Source organism: Myzus persicae, unplaced genomic scaffold, assembly GCF_001856785.1.
Source record: "Myzus persicae strain clone G006 unplaced genomic scaffold, MPER_G0061.0, whole genome shotgun sequence".
In the NCBI taxonomy this organism is placed as follows: domain Eukaryota; kingdom Metazoa; phylum Arthropoda; class Insecta; order Hemiptera; family Aphididae; genus Myzus; species Myzus persicae.
The window spans coordinates 231,921-255,413 of record NW_019103817.1 but is presented as its reverse complement, the minus strand read 5'-3'; the positions used below and the strand labels follow the sequence as shown (position 1 = coordinate 255,413).

Below are 23,493 nucleotides of genomic sequence, written 5' to 3'. Positions count from 1 at the left end.
TATATTTGTGCAATTTATTTAACCTTCATCATATGTCAAATGTATTACAATACCAATCATATTTTCATGTACCTATAGTTTGTTTTTTTAATTAATAAAATTCAATTATAATATTGTATAACGCTCCATGTGAGGAGACTAATGTATACGGATTATGCAGAATAAGCCGTATGTATATGTAATATACAATTCGCTTATATATGTATATATTTGTATTATATATCCCACAGATACTCACCGCGTATCGGACAAACGTCACTTGAACTGCAGTATTGTTCAATGTCAAACAAATTGTTGTTTACGAGACAGCAAACAAATTATATTCGTCATTGTACAAAACAATGGTTTACATATATATAGCGCACGTGTATATCTATCTATCTATATATATATTAAATGTATGTGTTTGTATGTGTTGCATTTGTACCCATCGCTAATTGCAATGTATAGGCCAAGTGCATATTATAATATATATGTTTCCTCTATTGAAATACAAAAGTAACGTACGAAACAATTCACCTTCGATTTGTAATCGCTCATCACTTGAAGCGTGCGTATACATGTGATTTCTTCAATGTACATTATTCAATTTAATTTAAAAATTAAACACCCTTTATTCTATGACGAATCATATATTATTAATAGTTTGTGGAAAATACAATTTTAAATAATATTCTGTTAATCATAATTGTGGTGGATTTTCTTCCATACTGCAGTATGCATTGTTCAGGTAAAGTACAGGATATAGGCTACTTATATTATATATTACCTATTATCAAATTTATTGTACAAGCACCTTTCATAATATTTGATAATTTATTTATTTTAATTAGTTATACTTATAGGTGTTAAGTATATGTACTATTAAATACCTACTATATAGTTTTGATATGCTTATATTATAATAAACTAGCTGATCCCGTGCACTTCGTTGCCTATTAAAAATGCCATCTCTACATAAGAGACTTGATTATAATCAGTGCGAGCAGTATATTATCAGGTAGGCAATCTACCTGCGGTAAACGTTGTTTTGCCGTATAAATTGTTTCGAATGAATATTTTTGTAAAATAACTTAAAAATCCAAAATTATTGTGTGTGTGTGGGCGGATGTTGTATACTAGCATATGATTGAAAGAGAAATGGAGCACTGTGAACGATGACGGCCTATAAAAATAACAAAATAACCAAATATTCATTATTTTCCTAGTCCTCGCCGCCTATAAAGTAAATTTGTAAAAATGTATGTGGTTCGTTTGGCATCGGTTAGGTTGCCCTCAATCCCACTTCGTGTTAAACTTGGGCTTTGATTTTGACTGTTGAATTAAATTGTTGATAATTTTCTTAAATGTCTCTTAAATGACACCTTAACCCATTCGGCCACGCCCACCACTGCTGTTGGAATTATGGAAACGTAATAACTAATAACTAATAAGATTGTGAGCCCATTATGTAGTAAACCCACGTTAAAATTTTAATTCTAATAATATTATTTTTTAATTTTTTATTTTTATGTCAGCATTATTATACATTGATGGATAATTTTTAATTTGTTTTTTTACTATGACAACAAAAAATTTAAACAATATTGGCATTTACTTTTTCTAATAATGATTAGATTAAATAAACATTCATGTTATAAAAAATGCAGGTATTAAATAAATGATTGTTAATTAGTAAAATAAAATAAAATTGTCCACATGCAGTTTTTCTGGTAACGCCAACAACGGAAAATGGAAAATGAATAATTATAAAATAATAATCAAATAATCATATTTCATATAGATACACCTAAAACCTAAATTTTATCTCTATTATCGACTATTGCGATCTTTGTAAAGAGAGGATATTTACGGCTATAAATCAAATCGAACGGAATAAAAACGATACGAAAATTATCACTTTACAAAATTTAAACTTTACTTTATTTCAGAAACATAATATAATTAATACCTAATATTCGATACACGACATATTTCTCCATGATGATCAATTTTTTTGGTATTGGTCGGGGGCCCCATTTTAACGATTAATTATTCATATTTACAATTTTATAAGCTAAAGCTTGCCGTAGCTTTTTCAATTCGAAAAAAACATTCCAGAACTCAACAAATAAATCATCAAAAAAATGTTTTATTCTATTAAATTGTTTTCTTTTATATTCTTAAGAATTAACCCCCCCCCCCAAGCAAACGCTTTGCTTACCGGAGTGCTGCAATATTTTATTTATAATTGTAAATTTTGATGTACCTAATAATTTGTGATGTTGGGATAAACTTATTATTATTATTATAGATTTAAAAATTTAAATTTATTAGACACACAAATTTTAAAATAAAGTTCTTATGCATAAATCAGATGTTACTTATAATATATATTATAATGCGTAGGTATATTGTATTGATATACATAATATTTATAGTTATAATATATAATATTCAATGATAGGAACTTAAATAATTTTTGGCTTGATGAATAATAACTGCTGAGACTAAACTCAAAAATTAAGATTTTTTTTTATTATTTTCAGATTTAATTATTCTATTTTATTTCTGTTTTTTTCTCAATTTTTATAAATGATTTAAATAATGAAAATATAAATTAATAAAATAACATTATTTTTTATTTATATTCTTAAGATTTATTTCATCACATATTATAGGTACCTCCTATTAGAAAATTATAATATAACATTTTAAAAATTGGAGTTTTAGTTTACCTACTTAAGCTCCAAGATCAGGTATAAAATGATATAATAATTATAGTGATTATAGCAAATATATAGGTATAGGCTTGGTAGATTCATAATTCACATATACATAAGTACCTACTCGGAATCAAAAACAATAAAAATCATAATTTTATTTTTTATGTAATTATGAGTTATAACAGTTCAAATTGTCTATAAATAATTGATTTATTTAATAATTAAAACCAATCGGTAGGTATAACCTAGGTATATTATAAGTAGTTTGAATTGAATATTTTGATAAGTATATTATTATTATATATAATATGAACAATAATTTGATCCTGATCTTGCAATAATGTGAACTCTAAATGAAATAATTAAAACAATCAGTGTTTTCCACCAAAAGTAATAATTAGATAATATTGAGATTATATACAATATTTTATATTAATAATATATTCTATTATATGTATAATGTATTAAAATGTCTTATTTAATATTTGTATATTTGTGTGTATGTTTATCACATAATGTGTGTTTTTTTATTTGATAATTATTACAGAGTATTTTGGTAATTTTCCTGAATAAATTGTTTATCGACATTTCGACAATATTAAAAAAAATCAAAATTAATATGACTCACAATAATATCTATTATAATATATGTATCTATACCTAAATTATATAGGTATTAATATTCTGCCCTCTGTGGTCATTGACTTCAATATAATATATTTGTGAATAAAAAATGTACACACGTGTAATAAATTGTTATAAAAAATGCGATTTATATTCAATACTTAGATATATTAGGAGAATCTTATAATATATATAATAGGTATATACATAATCCCACTTTGTTCAGCCGCTTATATACGACACGCCGTATATAAAATATTATAATTCTCCAGAAACATTGTTGTATCTCTATACCTAATCTTTATGCTGTATTAAAATAAAAAAAGAATGACAAATAATGTAAATTCTGTCTCTTCTCCTACAATCCCACGTATTAAAATATTAAATAATAAATATGTGTATATTAAAGTCGTCACGCCATCGTCATCGTCCTCTGCGGGGCGCAACCGAAAACGTCTATAAATATATACGTCACAAGACCTATGTAGGACCTACTGCAGAATGTAATAATAGTATCTTATATTTTTTTGTAATGTATAATATACCGCACTTCTGTTAATATAAACTGTCTACGGATACCGAGTTCGTATGTATCATAATTTATTTAATCCGAGGAAAACGATTCACCGCCGAACTGTCGTATTTTGTATGTGTATACCTATACAATATAATATATCTTATATATCCACCGGTTGGATTATAATAATAATTCCGATTATTATTAAGATAAAAATAAAAAGACTGGGCGTATATCTCGCATCGCCGAACGACAAACTATTCGTATCCCACAGAGATATTATGGGTATATACTTATTACCTATATATACATTCACACATATATAATATATCTGTAATATATTTCGTACACGAGACCCCCTCGTTTCATATAAGGTACCTACCTATATATACATAGTATCTACCTATCGCTAAACCCATGAAGCTATCTATTCATATATATTATTATTATCATAATGCATATATATTGTCGTGCGTTATTTATTAATTTATTATTTTTAAAGATATAATATATTATATGCGTGTGTGTGCTGTAGCTTACCTACCAATATATTTACGCGTATTATTTTCCCCTAAAACTTTTTCGGAATGGAAAATAAAATATACCATTCGCAAGCCGGACCGTAAATCACGCGATTTTGCCAACACGCGATGTGTATACCTACCCCCGCCTATCTATAATAATAATAATAATAATATAAGCGTATAATATTTTTCAATAGCCGTGTGTTATTATTATATATACGACACGTATAATATAATACATATTTTAGGTATATACCTACGATGGTCGATAATTTATTAAAAACATAATTTTATGCATATATATGAACGCACAAAAATACTACGATAGGAGCGCGTGTACAGTGTACATACACCTACGACCTACCTCTATTATAATATATGCGAAGATATACGATCGGTAAATTATTGGTGAAATATTGTAATTTTGTTTCATGTTATATACTTATATGTATACATACTATATAGGTATATGCGAAACGCAGCAGCACGCCTCGGACTATACAATATTTTATATCTAATAGAAACGCGTTTTTTGTTGTTAATTTTTCGTATATAGAGATAGGTACATATAATATATAACCTACCCACACAGAATAATATAATATATATATATAGTATATTCATATATACATATATATACATGTATTATAATATGTGACGATCAAACGGGCCGGGTGAATATCGTGACTGTAGCTGCCGTATATTTTATATAAGAACGAGATTACAATATATATTATTGTGTAATCACATACATACATTGTACAATAATAAATTCCATATCAATGTGTTTGACTTTGTAAATATATAATATTATACAATATTACAATATATATAAATACGTATGGTATATTGATATATATAGCGATATGTGCTTGTTAAAAGTCGTAAATTCCCAAGGCCACCGAATTTCACGTGTCCAGTGAGTATACGACAAAGTTTCGCGTTTATGGTTATTTAGTGCTTATACCTATATAATATTAATAACATTATAAGATTAAATACCTACGAATTATTTTGTTGTAATATAGAGTATAGACGATGCATGATTCCGAGAAAATACGCTACATAGGGTGGGTATATAATAATAATATTGATCACATGACGTTTACGCCCTTATATTTATGTACCAATATTAGGTACATAGTATAAATAAATATTTTATACCAAGGTATCTATAATGTACTCTTAAATATAATACCTACGTATATGTGCTATCATATAGATAAACGCTCATATTGTGGGTATTTTGTAATCCGATGAATTATGTTCATTCATGTTCGGAAATCCGTTATTTATTAATTTTTCCAATATTTATTATTTTACTCATTTATTTATGTTCGTATATAAACCCGTATCATAATGAATTGTCCATTTAATATTGCATTGGAAAAAGATATAAATCACCTGTAATATAATAGAGGTATACCTACATGGCTACATATTATAATATATTATTATTTATGTACACGTTATATATAATTTCAAATTTGCATAGTATAAATAAAGGATAATAAATATAGGTATTCCAATATATAACAATATATGTACCTCTATATTGTACTTACATAATATACGATGGCCATATATAATGCAGTGTTTATAAGCGAGGACAAAGACCAGAAGGAATTTCACGACTGGTAATATATATATATATATATATGTACATAGGTATACTTACCTATATAGCTAAAAGGAGGTATGCAATGTAGGTACGAGTATTATATTAAAATCGTTAATAAATAGGTACCTATTAATTTTGTATTTCAAGTATCATACTTTATAGTTAATACTTATCAAGTTATGTAGGTATAGGTACTAATAACCATTTTTATAATATTCATACATGAATGAGATGAGGGCTGACTCAAACGGTGTTTGTGAGTGGAGGCTCGATCCCTAAATCAAGTACAGGTACTAGTTGCGCAAAAAAAACTACTACTTATTATAGGTACCTGTACTATTCATATAAGATTATTAGCGTTACCCAAGAGACGCAGGGAGGTTGGCTCAGTAAAAATGTGATTTTGGTTAAATGTAATAATATACATATGTAAATATAGGTACTTCGTTTCACATACATACATGTTTATTGTAATAATTTCCACAGAGTATATAACATACAAATAATTTATCTCTTATTTATTTTTTTATATAATAGTATATAATATAATATGGTATTATACTACTGTATTATAATTCATAAGTATACCTACCTCCTACACTGGTGTAGTGAACTGCATGTATAAACCATTATGATGCACATCATATATATTTCAGTAGGTACCTACCCTTAATCACCTATATTAATAAAACAGTATCAGACTAGATATAATAACTATATTATATGTAATTACTTACCATAATGTATCCAATATATATACATATAATGTAAACATATGTAAACATAATTTTTGAATTTTTATTTTAATACCATGAATACAAATAATTTTTAATTTTAACACATAAGAAACGCAAAATAATATTTATTTAAATAACTATTTATCGGTATATGTTTAGATATCCCTGGCTATTATGTATACAGTTATTATTATATGCATATGCATTTAGGTTTATACCTACCTATTATATAATTTATAGTTATCAGATTATTAGGTAAAATATATACCTAACTATCCTAACTAATAATCTTAAAATAGTTTTACGCGTTATTGATACAATATATACCTACCTAAACATATATATTTAACTGTTTAAATGTTTAGTTGTGTATGAAGCAAACATTAACATTTAGAGTCTATATAGATAACTTATATACGAATTTGAAAAATGTAGACATTTTCATAGAACCTTACATTATAATTTATAGTGGGTATAAACTATATATAAAAATTCTAGGTACATCTTATTAATATCTGTTATAGTTAATTATAATGCATACTATTTTTTATATTATGCTCACAGTTAAAATAATTATTTGATATTTGAATTAATTTAAGTCATATTTAATTTATGAAATTGTATTATATAATATTTCTATCGAAATATAATAGCTCATATTATAATGAATATAATAGTACTTATACACTATATTTCTACATGATATTTATAATATATATATAATATATATATACCTATAGGTATATCGTATATGCTGTGTGTTTTTTCAATATAATATGTACCTTTATACTTTATAGTCTATATATATGTACATCATAATATAGATATATATAGAAAGGAAAAATGATTCAAATATAAATCTCACATTCCAAGGGAATGCCAGTATTGTAATTTATAGGTATATAATGTATATATAGGTGTGATGTATATAGTTAAATTTAAATTGTATTGCTTGCGCAATAGGTATATAACTTGATTTTACATAATATAAGTTTATTCATATTTCATACATATCGATATATTATTATAATTTATGATTAAGAATGATATTATATTATTATAGTGTCGTACCGCAATAATATGCAGGACTGGGTACGCAAGACATTTCATAGCAAATGTCACAATTATACAGTTAAGAGAAATATAGGAAAAGTAATTTTGTTATGCTGCGGCAATCGATACTCTGCTGTAGCACAGAATTCTGGGGGAACGATTTTTTTTTGTTTGTGGGTAAAAAGTAAAAACGAAAATAAATCGGTCCTCTTGGCGGCGGCTGCTGTACATTCCCCGTCGTTCTTCTTTTCGAATGGCAGTGCGGTGGGGGCGAAAGGGAAACACATCCACCACTATAATAGGCGGGGATGGAAGTGCGGGTCGGCGGCCATCGCCCCCGGGGCGACACCCATGGCCGTCGCCATTGGTCGTTAGGCGGTCGGTGCAAGCGGTGTGCGTGCGTGCGAGCGTGCGTGCGTTCACTCATCACGTCCGTCGTCCGTATACGGTCTTTCATCGCGGGACGGAAACGGTTCCGAAAAGGGTCGCTGTAATGAAGGATAAAACAAAATGTGTACATTATTAAAATGCATACATCTACAATATAATGTAACAATATAGCTCTGGCATGGTGTATTATTTACAATATATTCACTAATTAGTGGTCAGAAAAATCAACGACCATCATGGGACGATATTTTTGTTTTTCTGCAGTTTCGCTAATTCGCTATATCCGGCTGCATATATACCTATAAAAAATAAATAATAAATTGTATTATACCTAAAGTGTGCCTATATATGGTGTTTTGATTTGTAGTAATAATCTGCGCATCAGGTTTGCAATGTTTGGCACCACTTCTCGACACTTGCGATTTTTTATTTAATTTATAGAAAATCTGCATTTAATATACCTAATATTTTATTCGTTGCAAAATATTCTTCTATTATTTGTACGAACAAATGTGTAGGGTAAATTATTATATTTACATCATCATCATCACTATATGTGCAGCTGATATCGTTTGTAGTACCAATTAAAACCTATGTTGTGACACTCAGTCAAACAAAATTCTGAATCCATCATTATTGATGTTATTAAATGTCATAGGTATAGATTACATTATAGTAATGTAGGAACGTAATAATTTCGCGGCAGTAATGCGAAAGCAGTTCCCGCGGCGCCGTCGGTTCAAACACGAAAAAAAAAAAAGGAACGTAATAATTATATAGGTATACCTACTCAATATAATATTGATTTTTCATTTTTATTTGACTATTTTGTAATTATTAAGATCTAGCGTGCAATCTCTATACTAGCCGTAATGAATCGCTTAGTGAGTGCGCAAAAAACTTTTCAATTACATCCATCTATCACATTATACAATAAAGATATATATATTTACATGCTATTTAATTTAAAATTTATATATATATGCGGTATACAAACTATATAACTATATATAGCACTGTCACTACTTCAGTGTTGTGCCTAGGCTATATGGCTATTATATATTCTATAATAAACATTATACTATATTTTTTTCAAGCGTCTACAATGTTTACAAATATATATATTTTCAAAAAGTCTGCAAGTAGATATATATATCTAGCTGTAGTGTTCTACGCGGCACAAGACCACCACCATTTTCGTATAAAACGCACACATTTCTAATCACGCATAATACATAATTTATATATGATAGTTTACTAAATATATAATATATATATGTTTCTAGTAACGATAGTGGTGGATATAAGTCACTCGGATAAAGCCAACCGAGATTGCTCCAGCAGTAGCCTCGTAATCACCTCGGCTTATGCATATAGCATATATATATTTACAATTCTCTGGTATTATTCCACTCTATATAATATATATATTGTACACACAATCCCGAGCGTGATGACGAGGATGAGGGCCGTGGCGTGCCCGCACGGTTTTATGGTTTGAGTGCAGCTCAACATATATATACTCAACTATATAGACATAGTATTTTGTAAATGTACGTACACGTCTATATACATACTCGGCCGCCCGCGACCCGTCACACGATAAAACCGCGATCCCCAGTCGGCTGCTGCAGCAGCTATATAGAAGATCGCCATTTAGCTGAGATTCGATTTTTATACGATCGCTATAAATCTGCACGTGTTTATAATATATAACAGCATAATTATATATATATATATAAGTACATATATTATACTTTCAGAGATGTCGACCGTATATTTTATAGTATGTATTGTACTACTATGTTTAAATTATTGTAGTGATGTGATCGCGGTGATGCAAATAATATATTTTTTTAACTATTTATATTATATAATTGTTAAGTTATCATATAGTTTTATACTTGTGGTTTTAAAATAAACAAAAAAAAACTATTTATATGTGCGGTATATACATTATGTGTAAGCTGATACACAATAATGGTACCTGCTATAAGTGCGTCATGTGTAAATATAGGATGTACAGGGATACGTATACTAATCTAATTACCAAATTATCCCAAGAAAACATCGATTTTTGTTTTACAATAGGTATATATAAATCAAAAAATCAATTTTGTTGCAATTATATATTTCGATATTTGTACCCGAGACAAAAAACAATTTTTAATATTTTTGTACACCGGTAGAATACTTGATTTATTATTTATAAATATTATTTCGAATATAATCGATTATTAATGATACTTGTGGTACGAGGAGTATAATAATATGTACATCTATATGTACGCTTATATTATTTGGAAACAAGTTATAATAGTTCATCACGGGGTCGTGAAACGCTAATCATTTTAAAATAAAACATAATATAGTACACAGTAATATTGCCTGCAGCTTTGTAAACACGAAGATAAAATACCTAAGACATTTCGCTAGCTTTAGCTTTTGCTGTCGTTTACAAATCTTCATCTATACATAGACTACGCTTGTTTATATTTACAAAAAAAGTATATTTATATTTATACATATATTAAACATTTAAACCGCGAGGAAAATGGCGTCTAGACTGTAGGCTGGAGTGTACGATATGTGGTGCAGCAGCACTGATGTTTATAATATATATTATATGTATAGGCATAATAGACCATAGTTTTCTACGTTCGTTATTAGTTATAACGTTGTCGTCGTCAATGCTGCTGCAATATATAGAGGCTTATGGGGGTACCTATATATTATATATATTATATATATATACATCGATCCCAAATGTTTGGGTTAAAACTTATTTTCCTCGTCCAATAATCGTTCTGTGTATAGCGATGGGTATACATTTTTCCACTCGAGGTTTCACTCCTCCGCCTGCGCAGCTGCAACCGCACCCTGCGTCTGCGTTTTTTTTCCACATAATGTATTTTATTATATCGTGGTCTACGCGTCCGATGATCGAGGAGTCCGGGTCAATCATCGCCGCCCGTATATTATATCATATTATACACAATATAGTACGCCGAGGTCTCCCGTTTAACATGTACATATTATATAACGACGTATATAGTGCGTGCGTACAGTCTCATATCAATAGATTGTCGGTCGGACGAGCCACACACACGCGACCGAAAATAAATTCAGACGGTTTTCGAGTGGGACATTTTTCATCATCATCGTATATATAATGTATAATAATATCATTCGTCGCCGCATGTGTGTCGCAAGACCGTCCGGAACAACAGGCGTCCCGCAGCACGATAAATACGCTTCTCTCCCCTTCTGTGTAAGTGTATATATATACGCTCGCATACACATAGGTACACGTGTTTTATATTATAATCACCACGAGACGCGTTTACAACTACAGACGATATATATTATAATTACGAGTATATTGTATACGGGATGAGGCGGAGATTCGTCGCCGCTGCGGCGGCCTCGGCGATGGGGCCACCGATTATGCTGTGCGCATTTCGATAACCACCAGAATAGCGCGGCAATGGCGGGAGGATGGAAGATGCAAGATGGCCCGCACACGATGCTCGGATTACTATCGCTCACATATTATATTGTATATATTTTAATAATATGGCAATCTATAGACGTCGTTAATTCTACACAAATCTAGTTTAACAATATTTCCCAGATAGTATAAAACTGAATGAAGTATATATTGTGTATACGATAGACGCACTAATCGAAGCAACATCATTTACTTATATACATCTATAATATATTGTTTAAGATATATGTATATTTAGTGTGTATTTATTATATATAATCATATATGGCCAAGCATCCATATTATTATCATTGTTTTTCAAATCACTTAACACATTAACTTTTATCTCACCCAACTAAATTAAACATCTATGGTAAACTAAATATTTTGATATTCACATAGATAGAGTAATGTAATTATCATTAAAATTCCTTATACTTGTCGGCTACAGCATTTGTTTTCATGTAAAAATATGACTACAGTTCATGCCCAGAAGTGCATAGTAGCTTGTTTTCAAAAATATTATAGAATACGCATTTAAACAAAGTTCGTTGTTCAAAATATTTAATCATTATAAATTATAATATAATATTTGACAAAAAATACTACATTTATTGACTACTGAACCATTATTTGCTTACCTATCTACTCCAAAATGATTAGTATAAAATCTAAATATAATATATTGACAACGTTTTGGCGTTAAATTAGTATTATTAATTTTGCGAATAGACTATATCATAATTTTTATGTAGGTTTCTATATTTTATTTTCTCATATAAAAGCAGCGAACTTTCCTCCCTGCTCCGTCCACTCACCAACCCAATGATTATAGTAAAGTTGGTCTAAAATAATAATATGTCAGAGTCTCAGCATTTATAATGTGCTGCATAATTAGTCGGGAGGAGACATGCCGCTGCAGTCGTATAATATATATGTATTTACACAAACATGATGCGATGAGGGGTCTGTTTTTAATTAGTGCCCGTCCCACGAATTCCGGGCAATCGTATCCCGCGAGGGATTACAGCCGACGGGCTTTTCGGTAAAACGGCGTGGTTCTTCGCGGTGCTGTGTATATATATATGTATGTATATAATGCATTATTCGAAATTAAAATTTACTCTCGAGTAGAGCGATAAAACGGCTTCGCCTATATATATATATTGTATATACGCTGGAGCATTGCTACGGAGACCCTCTCGTGTACAAGTGCTTGCGATTGTGGACCCCTGCGCTCAGGAAATTAAACCACCCCGCGTGAGAAGACTGCTGCTGCAGTGATGTATCTCAACCCTATGTTAGTGTATATATATATTATATATGCGAGACACGTACCTATTATAGGTACGTCGTATGTATATATATATATATATATATATATAGCATAGTACTTATTACATATATACATACATGCTGTGTGTGTATGTAATGCGTGTATGTACTGAAACGTAACGCTGTGTGTACGTGTACATGAACGTGTGTGTGAAATTTAATTCCTAATATAATGTGCTTCGTTGTGTTTCATTTTAGATACGGCTAAGACTTAGAGGAGACACAGCAGCCGTGAGCAAGAGGGTGGATCGCTGCATCAACCGACGAACGGTCACAGATTTCTGCACGAAGCCAATGTAAACGCCTAATCGTGGACTCCCAACTTCAATCGAGTTATTTTTCAAACAGGTAACGCAATCATTTCGTAATAATACATATTATAATAATTAGGTATACTTTGATATTTTAGTGGTATCGGCTCTATATATGGTATAGATGTAGATAAAAATATATACGGATACTGCAATATACCAATACATTTGAGTGATAAATATACACCCTATACAAGGTGAACTGTGCAGTTAGTCTTGTTATTCCTAGAATTTAAAACCACGAGGTGTAGGCATAACGTATATTTACCTATATACCTCAATATTATGTATTATACTTGGGTATATAGATATAGGTACTATATGTTTTTTAGAATTTAAGCTTGTGAAATTGAACAAGTAAAAAATGTCGGAAAATTATCAAGTAGTACCTATATATACAACGAATAGTTTTGTTGAAGAGAACATAATATATATTATATTTTGATTACAGTAAAGTATATGTGTTTGTTTTTCTCGTCGACGAGACTGGTTTCATAATAAGATTCTTATCTAAAATTAAAATATATAACTACATTATATTATATTAAATACGTAGTTATATACGCAATATAAGCAAGGTCCTATCTCTCCTCTCCGAGTTATTTATGTGAGTTTTTTTCGTAGTTTATGTGTCTGGTAGAAGAGCGCACGTTTTTCGTTTTTTTTTGTAAGAGTATCCGACCGCGTTGGTGTGTCAAGTCACTCCTCATCTATTACAAACGCGTTCTCTTTCATTTTAATTTTAAAGATCCCATATAATGAAGTACAGACATTATGTATAAGGCGTATATCCTTAGACGCACTAACACTTCTAATCAACCCCGTGTCCAAAATATAGAAGAAAAAAATCTATTTTGTCGGTTGAGATAATAATTATATAGCGACATTGTATGTGGCTGCTGCACACGTGTCGAAAAATATTTTCCTTTTTAATTTTTATGTATAATAATACAATCTATGTGAAAGCGCTAACGAAAAAAACGTGTTCCAAAGACCGATAAAATGAGCCGAAAAATAAAATATATGTATGTGTATGTATATAATATATCACATCGTCGTATATACGCCCTTTTTGCGCGTCGGCGGCTTCAAAATGAAAAAAAAGAGAATTATCCGTGAAAAATATATTATATCGTCGAAGATGGCGTTATCTGAGAAAATCACCGAAGTGTGTTCCCCTATTTATTCGACCTACACGTGTATGCTGCACGTGTGTCGTGTCATGCGTGTGTAGCTGATATATTTATTAAACTCAATTTATGTGTGTTCGTATACACACACTACCAAGTGTGTGTGTGTGTGTGTGTGTGTGTATGTGTATCATGAGTATATTATACACTTGAGTATTTTAGCTATTGGAATAGATGGAATTTCAACCAGATTAATATAACAATATAATATACGTAACTATATTATACATAGCATGCACACAGCACAGCATAAATACGTATGTGTAAAAAATTATAATATTTCCCTAAAAAACGTGTTATTATACTTTTATACTTACCTATACATATTCAAAAGCTGGGGATAACACAACGTATAAAATATATAGTTGAAATCCTTTATAATTTAAGTATTAAACTAAAGTAGGATTACTGACATCACCGAAAAAAAAAAATGATAAACAAACATTATATGATATTTTTAAAATGAGACTTTCTTGTCCGTGACAATATCAAATGAAACAATAATAAATGTTTTTAATAATTAATGATTTTTATTCTGAAATGTAGCTAACCATTAGCAACCTGAAATAAATAAAATAATTTAATTTTAGTGTTTTATATTTTACAATTAGGTACACATATCAATATAATATACATATAACTATATGCGCGTATAACTGAAAAGTGATTGTGTATTGGTAAATATATTATATATTTAAATGCATTATATACTGAATGTGTCACTTATATACCAACTGTGTATAATATAGGTACCAATATGAATTACTATATATACTATAATGTATAACATAAATATAGGTACGCTACAGGTACTTGAATAATATTGTAATTCAAGGATATGTGCGCATTATGTGATATTATATTGCAGTATACAATTAAGACTCGTGCAATAATATATATAATGTACTTTCATCTTTCATTTCACCGTCCTTACCAACACTTGCTTCTATTTAAGTATATATACATAGTCATATAATATAAACATAATAGCTGTATGATATGGATTGTTCGATTCGTTAGACGTTTTTATTTTTAGGTTTTTAATTTTTGTCCACAAAACTCTGAATTTGAATGAAATGTACGAGTATAGATAAGAATGAAATATATATGACATAAAGCTTTAACGTAATGCTAAAGAGATAGAAGATATAGTACACGCATATGTACATATATATTATATGGATGACGGAAACTTTTCGCTACAAACTTTTTCAGTGCGCAATTTATATACGCTTAGGAATTTCGTTAACGAAACGTCTACAGTGTATATATATATATAACATACATTATAAGACATTATTCAAACCACTTCAAACTTTTTTATAGTTTGAATTCGTCGTCAATTTATTTCACAAATCGTGCGTATATATGATAATCGCAATATTATAACGGCTCGCGTCGAGCAGTCGCAAACAGGACAGAATATAACTAATACAAATAACAATTGTTATATACATAATATATTATTGAACGTATAATACGATTTGACGACAAAAAAGGCATTAATATATTGTTTTATCGTTTTACAACTTTAATATTATATTTTTACATCACCCAAGACGATCGTTATAATAATGCCACGCGTACAATAGCAGAATATATTATAACAACACACAAACAATATAATATTTATAAACATATCATTATCTGTATGACTGTATATAGCTATAAAATATTTTTTTTAAATACATCGTCCGTTTTTAGGGCCGAAAAACATTGGAAATAAATGTACAAAATATGATAAAAAATATGTAGTTATTGTATAATCCTACATGGATTAAATCGTCAAACTATAATTATTGGGTTATCAATTTTTAACTAGTATAAAATAATTTATTTTTTAATTTATTCGTGTAAAATTTGTATATTATATAAGTAAATCTTTTAAATATGTATCTATAAATATTACTCAATATATAGGAAGGTGCATGGTATTCATATAGGTAAATAGGTACCCATAAGTCTTTACCTATAATACTTCGTATTATAATTTATAACATTTGTGTCGCATTCAATGTCAACATTTTATGTACCAACACATTTATCTAAATCAAGTAAATACAGACAGAACAAATAATAAAGTGAAAATTAATGAAAAACCTCATTCAATTAAAAATCGCCGTTTATGAATCATATAATTGCATATAATATAATTAAATTGCAATGATTTTATTTGTATATTTTTATATTATGCATTTCAATAACATTTCAATTTTGATTTTTAAATTATCTGCAAGTATATATATATAGTTAGATACTTAATTAAAACCCATTTAATATTTGTAAGTACTAAGAATTTTCTTTTTTTTTCTTTTATAGCAATATCCTGAAGTAGGGACATAGATTTTTCATTTTTAACTACAATTTTAATAAATACTTAATATAATTATTGTATTAAATAATGAAATGGGTTGAATTATTCTGTATAAAGTATAAAGCATTTAAATATATAAAAATAATGAATAATGGATGTGATATATTGTAAAAAATGTACAGGCTGTTACAAAATAATTATATCAATGTATAATATAAATATATTAATATATATTTTACGTACATTATACCATGATTTCCATGACATTGATATAATTATACATACATACCTATTTGTACCAGATGGATGCAATATGGGAGCATATGTTTCGAACAAATATTATGCCCGTCTCATTTCTTGCATGTGTACATAGTTCAGAAATGTAGTCGTAAGGGATATATTTGTTAAACATAGAGGTGGCACGAATTTTAGGGGTGACAATGCAACCAACCAACCATCAAACACTGCACACACGTGATACATATCCTAATATATACATATAGCTGGTATGCATTAAAGTATTATACCACCCTCGTCGATCCCTTAAAATTATATTTATATTTTTTCTATCGTTGCCAAATACCCAAAGCGTGAAGTTCAATTATATAGGTACACATAGTTTTTTTTTTATATATATTTACAATCTGTATCAAATGTATACAATAAGCAAATGTAATAAATACATTACGAATATTATAAAATTACATGACATTATTTACATGAGGAAGGAGACTATATCCATTGATAGAACCTTTCAACACATAGTTATAGTTGGGGAATTGAACCCCCTTCTCCGAAATCGTATACGTATAGGAAAAAGTTTTAAATTCTGAGCTTAGAGATGAATGTGTTGATTTTACAATGTGTGTTTTTTAATTTTTTTTTTATATTTTTTTTTTTTTGTGTGTCTGTCATCACGTTTTGGAACAGTAAAATGATTAATGAATCGATGTTCTTCAACAGAAAATTTTCTGGAAGGAACGTTCTTTTCTAAACATTTTCAAAATATTTTAACTCGTGTTAAATTATAGGTATATGCAATTTTCGCTAATTATTTGTTTTTTTTTTAAAGTAATGTCGATAAAAAAATTGTCGCTCTGTCAAAAACCTTGAAAATGTAATTAAAGTAATATAAGTTGTTGTTAAAAGAAATTTTAAAAAAAAGTAGAGCTTAAATCCACAATAATATTTCATGAGCATTTGAATTTTGAATTTTGACAAAATTCGTAAAAATCATTAAAATTAGAAAACTATTTTGAGTTAGAAATTAATAGATACTTTTCTTTTTATACCTAAGATTTTAAAATTGTATACAATTCCTTATAAGTTGATCTACCTTTATCAAAAAAAAAATTCTATCGGAAAGTCAAACTAAATTTTTATGATTGTTCAGAGTGTTTGAAGTTGAAATTTTTACAACATCCATTTCAGTGACTCCCTCGACATGCACTTATAGACCAACCTTTTTTACTTATTACTTTTAATTATAATCATTTATATTGTCTATATTGATTATAATATGATTTTCCAAGTCCCCCAAATTTTTTCTGTACGTTTTCGACTTCAATACAACTGAGCGACTTACATATAAGCATAATGTTTTTTATGTGCGGTGCATCGAAATATACATCAACAATAATGTATTATATTATACAGTACAAACCTGAAACCACGATAATACCATATATATTATAATATATTTATATATATATACATAGAACGTATATGCCATAGGAAGTCCGATGCACGAGGTCGTAAACGCCGCCGGGACCGGAAATTGTATTCCAAGACCAGCTCTGCTGCTGCACGTGCAGCGAGTATATTCCATCTCGGAATCTCGGATAGAGATTGTATATAATTTATACCTATATATAGGATCTATGCTGTATACTGTCATTGTATATCGTGATTATGCAATTATAAAATTACATGTATAGGTATATAGCCGTACGGGGACCTAGCGATAGGGTGCAGGCCCACCGTGGTTCCTCCGATTTTTTCGATATTTATTGATAAACGAGAAAACTTGATTTGCCTGCACACACATGTGCAAACCTATATTTATAAATATATATAATATGTGTATATATGTATTATGTATATGTGAAGATGAAAGAGACGAGAGTATATAGACATATTGGTAGGTATATCGTTTATCGTTATATAATTTATAACTGACTGCAATTCACATGATATTTGTATACTTAAACTATGCGCCGAATCGTGGGTTTTCATATTATGATCTTCAAGGCAATACGGTTCAGGATTTTATAAAATGGCTTTACAAATGTCACCGATGCCATAATACTATAATCTCGTCATTATAACAATTCAAATATACTAACGCAGTCGCACTGTCACGCTATAATAATTCGTGTATCATCCATGTCAATATAATATTATTATAAAGAACAATATGATGATATGACTTATTTATATCTACTAATTATATGCATACATAAATTGCAACAGCTGTGTTATAAATATAATATAATATATTATATTATGCGGGTGAAGGTGATTTATTCGCTAGCCGTTATTCAACGAATGCGTATCACTGCATATGGCTACAGCGATTTCTTATACCGATGATTTATTGTCGTCGTCGACAAAAACATATGTGACCGCCGCAGCATACCGCGGTATTAAACGTGACACAACACGTTATATATAAAAAAAAAATATAATACATCAATTCTTAAATGGCTATATATAAACAACGAAAATACATTATATTAGGTATACCACGGACAGGCAGCACTCGAGTATGTGCAGTGTGATTATTATTTGGTATAATAAGATACCTGCAGTATATTAAAATATTCTCAAGTGCACTTCAAATTGGTTTAAAAAAGAAATAACGAAAATTATATTTTAAATCTCACGAGACTCGGCAAAGCTATAAGGATGGTCGTACATTATAATAAGTATAATATATTAAGACTTATATAAACATAAACCATACAATGTTATACACCCATAGCTGATGTCGTACATTGTATACACATTTGCCAATGGGAACGATTCCTCGACCTACAGTCATATACCATGTTTATATTTTCGTGGGCCATATCAGCGTGAGACCTGTCCGATCTCAGGGACATGGATATAATATAATATATACATTCTATACATACTAAATTATATATTCTTTCGTCATAATTATATTTTATACAGTATATAAATGTATAATATTCTACTAAATATTAATATTATACAACTATAATATTATAGTAATATGTTATACATATGTGCCTATATGAGCAGAGACCGGCAGGAATATATATTTAGTGGAAACACTACCATACAGTTACAAAAGGAGTGGATAAAATAATCAAAAATGCATAAAAGTAAAAATGTAAAATACAAATATTATTATTTAATTCATTCGGGAAAAAGTTATTAAACAGTAAAAACGGGTTTTAGCCAATATATTCAAACGAAAAAAATATTTTATTGTGAGTCTTACAATTTATTATTTTATAAATATACTTATTTATGTATACAACACAATATTTTATAGTTATTAAATTGTGAGAATAAATTATTACAAGTTTTATAAAGGAAAGCTTAAAGGATTTATAATATAATATTATCCACCTCATAGAAATTGTGGATGAAATACAAGTAGGTAGGTATAGGTATACATATAAATATATTATTATATAATTGTATGAATATTGAACACCAATGTATACTGACTTATACCTACATAATAGTATACCTAATATTTACAATCTGCAACAGCATTCCCTGCAAAGGAGAAAAATTCTAAATACCACAGCTCAGTATACCAAAAATAAAAGTATCTAATATATTATATAACTTTAGGTGGTGTGCCTAATAATATCTATATATATATATATATATATATGTATAGTGCCTACATAAATGTATCGTGCTTAAATTGAATTTATAAATAGAACACGCGTTGAATAAATTATAGTGTGTATATATTAATATGTTCGTGTTGTCACGTGTCCGCGCGTGCATGCAAACTGCAGTGCACTATAGCTACAGTGCAGCGAAGCGTGCAGCCGCGTTGCAGGGGGACCCCTTCCGTCACGCGAATTTATTATTATATATTATTATACAACACTGGATCGTGTGGATACGTCATGTACTTATATGAGTCAATATTGTACCTGTGATACTTACATGATAATATATATGTAAATTTGTCCGAAACTGTATAATAATCAAAGATGTTTAATTTATTTTATTGTGTTTACAGGTTGCACTGTTTCTTGCCTGCTATCACTCTGGCCAGCGTCCAAGGTAATTATCGAATCCATGCTCAAAAAATCTATATACTTACCTATACTGTTTCATATTTTAAGGGTGCAATAATTATAATACATATTACCTATTTATACATAGTTATAATATAATGTTATAACTTATAATATGTACCTATACCTTAAAAATAATGGAACACACCTAATACCTAATTATGTATACAATAATAATAATAATTATATTATGCAATTTTGAGGTGAGCGTTCGCGTGCGATAATTCCCGCACATAATATACCTACCTTTAAAAATGTGTCGGTATATCGCATAGATATTCCACGAAGTTAATTTTATTCCTAGAAAATATTTTATTATTTTTACTTAGGAGTTCGAATAATAACTTTGCTTTATACATAATAATATAATATGTACGCAAGGTAACTCACTTATATGTTTCCCTTCTACACATCCGACCGTCTATGCGGTCTATACTATAGTAATATATGTACAGTCCTCTACCACTGCCTCTTGCTCTGAGTAATCTTAAAAGTTCAAAATGAAGGTGTACAATATGTATAATACCTATAGAATAGAATATATTATATTAAATGTGGGTACCAACCTATATACTTAATGGAAATAAATAACTAAACTTTTTAAATATTTACCTATACACAAAATATCTCTTAAAATATTTACTACCTAAGTAAACTTAGATATATTATTAAGAAACATAACGGTAACAATTTAATTATTTTTATTTTGAGTTTAGGAGCAGCATCATAAGATATTGTACTCATGATTATTAATAAAAATTATTGTTGTATGTTCAAAATAATAATACCTAATTAAATACAACAAGGTGTTGGTTTTCTAAAATAAATATTTTAAAAATAGAAAAAAGTCATTGACTGTGAAACACCATCATACACAGTTGTAGTAGGTACCTATTACACCTATTATACTTACCATAATCCCAAGTATAGGTATTCGAAGCTTGAGAATAATACATTATTTATAATACAGATAGGTATATATATGTATGACGCGTCTACATAGGTTACTCGTTAAATCATATTTGTTAATTAAATATATACAAATAAAATTGTACAGCTAAATCATATTTCCTATAAATAATACACAAAAATATAGTCAATGTATATACAGTAGATAACGAGCGCAGTTGTGTGCGTGCGCTCTTCGGACGTCGGGACCTCCCGCGGCGGCGCGTCTGCGGACCAGTCGAAAATCGTATAATGAGCCGACATGCGCGCACAAAGATGGCGGCGTTCGTCGCCGCCGCCGCCGCCGCCGCCTCGACCGGTCGTAGCCGATTGAGATCTATACAGTCGGCGGCGGCGGTGGCTGCAGCTAGTGTGTTATATTATTATCATTGTATAATGTTATACGATTTAATATATTATTATCATCGTCGTCTGTAGAAGATTATTTTAAGTATACAATATAATTAAATATCGTTATAATATATTTGAGGAATAATATATTATAAGCGTCGACCGGTGCAGGTGGACCACGAGATGACGACATCTTAATATAATTATATACATTATAAAATATACTTATATATATATATATTTATTTATAGGTATAGGTATACATAGGTAGGTAAACATCTTTATGTTTTCCTCGTGTATATAGAAACCTGCTGCTCTTTATATAAATATTAAAAATTCGGTCATCGTATCATCTGCAGCTCCCGCCCATATATATTATACCCATATATATATACTTACAACATATTATTATATACCGAGAAATGTTTTCGTATTTTTTTCCCAGAAAACTGTTTTTCGAGCAAGTTTTATATTATGCGTATGGTGAGGGAGATACGAGAGACTACAGATTATTATATTATTTTCGGTCGTTTGTTTTCCGAGCGTCATAAAATTCGAACACCGGCTTTCGCCTGCTGCAGCACTTACAAATTGAATTCGCCGACGGTCCCCTATCGCGAGACGCACAAAATACAAATAATATAATGATTTTGGACGTCAGCTATTATATGCGCGTACACACACACATATATACATATATATGTATGTATGTATATATATGTATATATATATATCATCTGTGTATAGCTCCCGTTGTTCTTTAGCCGGCGACGACGCCGCCGCTGACACAATGCGCAATTTTCCATCTCACCGGTTATAATGTAATAACGACGCCATGTATAGTATTATACCGTCTCCCGATCATCCCCCCCCCCCCATGACATTCAGACTTTGAAAACTCTCCCTCGGCCGCTGCATGCCTACATATAATATATATAACCTATATTATACATAATTTTTTGTTTTCCCTCTACTTTTTGTTGTCGCGCGCCCTCTTTTCTCGCTACATATTCCTACCCACGAATAATATATAATATAATATTTGACGTTTCGTCGAGGGGCCGTGACTAAAAATCTCATATTTATAATAA

General features: G+C 29.5%; 1 protein-coding gene across 1 annotated transcript in view; it reads left to right on the top strand.

Moving 5' to 3' along the window:
• Positions 1 to 23,493, top strand: part of LOC111035353 (homeotic protein ultrabithorax-like) — a 40,675-nt gene that overhangs the window by 5,693 nt on the left and 11,489 nt on the right. Inside the window, exons 2-3 of the mRNA XM_022316936.1 lie at positions 13,195 to 13,344; positions 21,046 to 21,089. The gene's annotated coding sequence lies outside the window, so the exon portion shown is untranslated. The remainder of the gene's footprint in view (positions 1 to 13,194; positions 13,345 to 21,045; positions 21,090 to 23,493) is intronic.